Below are 2,406 nucleotides of genomic sequence, written 5' to 3' on the forward strand. Positions count from 1 at the left end.
TTGATTCGATCGATTGGATTGATTCGCTCGATTGGATTGATTCGCTCGATTGGATTGATTCGATCGATTGGATTGATTCGATCGATTGGATTGATTGCAGGCTTCGGAATTCTCACTCATATGAATAAAAACCTGCGATTAATCCATTTAGCGGAGTGTGATTTTTCATGGTCCCCCTGTGAGGAAGTATTCTCACACAACATTTTTATCCGGATAGAATGGCGGGTGATAAATTCGTGAGCGCCAGATCGCCGGATAATTTAATTTTAATTCCACGAATTTTCCTTCTCGTCGCCTCATCGGATAATTTTTACAAGCATATTTACAAAATTTAGGACCGCAACGGGATTCGAACCCAAAACAATTTTAAAATGTTCAGAGTGCCCACTAAAACCACACCACCACATGAATTGATTGAAAGCGAACGGAAAAACTCCTGTATTAAACCTTTTGCTTATCGTGGCGCATCGTTAGATTCAATCAGCTTGGAGTGGCAAAGCAAGCGGCATTTGATTTTCGCGAAGCATGGGAAGAAGGATAACAATTTTTCGCACCATCGCTTGTGCCGGAGTTTATCGCACTGTAATTTATCCGGATAAAATGCATGGTGGAGTGATCAGTTGTCGCGTGAGTGAGTGAGAAATCCGAACCCTGATTGATTGGATCGATTTCTCTTACTGACATTTTTTCTTCTATTGGATCGATTCCTTACTGACATTTCTTCTATTGGATCAATTTCACTTACTGACATTTATTTATTGAATTTCTTTCTACAAACCACCACATTTAGAAAAGTATTTTGTTTATTCAATATTAAATGCACAGAACGAAACTTACTCAATAATAATACAAATAACAAAACTACTCACGACTAGAACTGTAACCGCTTGGGCAGCGTTCCCCCATCCACGGTGTCCGCCAGTTTCCGCTTCAGCGTCGGCTGTTTGTCCTCCTTCTCCTTGGTTCCGGCGTAGTAGCTGGCCGGCATTGGAAGCTTGCTGCCAACGGTTGGAGCCGGTTTATTGGAGAAGTACGGCATTTTGAGTGCTTCGGTACACGAGCACCGATTCATCGGATACAGCGCCAAAAGCTTATTGGCCAGATCCAACAAATCATCGGAAGCGGCAGTGAAAATGTCCCTCAAAGGAATGGCCGGAAAATGCTTATACTGGACAAAATCTGGCAACGATTTCACATCTGGCCAACTTTCATCCGTGGGCGTTCCCATCACCTGAAAAATCCGAGTCAGCTGGTCCAGATCACTTTCCCCGGGTAGGAAGGGAACCCGCAGCAGAAGTTCCGCCAAAATGCATCCCACAGCCCAGATATCTACTGCGGTTCCGTACTGACGTGCACCGAAAAGCAACCCGGACACCTATACCACCGGGTCCCAACCTGCTTGGTATTGACTCGATTCGCTGCCCCGAAAACTTGGCCAAACCAAAATCACCAATCTTCAAAATCCCGGACCCGCTGATTAGCAAATTATTTGGCTTCAAATCTCGATGCAAAATCCAAACTGGTGCAGATATTCCAACCCTTTCAAAGTCTGAATCATGTAGCTCTTGATGTTGGCCGGGGTCAGAAGAATCTTCGAATCTTTGATGATGATTTCCAGATCCGTGTCCATGAAATCAAACACCAACGAAACGTTGCTCTTGTGGCCAAAAACGTCCAGCAGTCCGATGATATTTTCATGGTGCAGCTCGTGAAGTAGTTTGATTTCGCGCAATGCGGTCCGATTGATACCGTCGGCTGCTTCCTCGCGGTTGCCTATTTTGATCTTCTTCACCGCAACAATTTCGTTTGTTTCAACGTCCCGTGCTTTGTAGACCGTAGCGAACTGCGGCAAAATAGAAATTTTAGCACCTTTATCAGGAAGCATGTTTTCAATCACATACCTGGCCTTCGCCCAGAAAATCAATTTTCTCGTATCGATTAAGCCTGCTCTCCATTTTCACTGATGTAAATCTAATTAGTAACAAATTCAATAACTTTACAAATTTCAACGGCCTTGCCGGTGCGGTTTGGATCAGATTCTTGATCGCATCAGAAAACGCAGAAAACTAAAGAAGGTAAACAAACATTTGCTTCGAAAATATGACAGCCAACTTGTAGGTTCGAAAATACAGCTGGGCGATAGTCCCATACACGCCCGTTTCAATCTACTCAGAGACTAAGTAAAATTGTATTGCCTTTTTGTTTTTTTTCTCACGGAAATCTTACTCCACAGAGAAACAGACGTCTCACTCAACATATGTTCCATCGTACACGGTTTATTTAACTTTTTGTAGGTGGTCAATCCGCCACCGATGGCGCTTTCATCGATTTTGCTTGTGTTTGACGTTTGCACACTACCGCCATCTGGTTGCCGCTTGGCCACTCACTGGGATTTTAGCATTGGGC

The 2,406-nt window shown here is 43.8% G+C and overlaps 1 pseudogene; it reads right to left on the minus strand.

Annotated features, from left to right (window-relative positions):
* Positions 1-752: 752 nt before the first annotated feature.
* On the minus strand, positions 753-2,079 carry LOC134219287 (cyclin-dependent kinase 7-like; annotated as a pseudogene).
* Positions 2,080-2,406: the final 327 nt, after the last annotated feature.

This window comes from Armigeres subalbatus, chromosome 3 (assembly GCF_024139115.2).
Source record: "Armigeres subalbatus isolate Guangzhou_Male chromosome 3, GZ_Asu_2, whole genome shotgun sequence".
NCBI lineage: Eukaryota > Metazoa > Arthropoda > Insecta > Diptera > Culicidae > Armigeres > Armigeres subalbatus.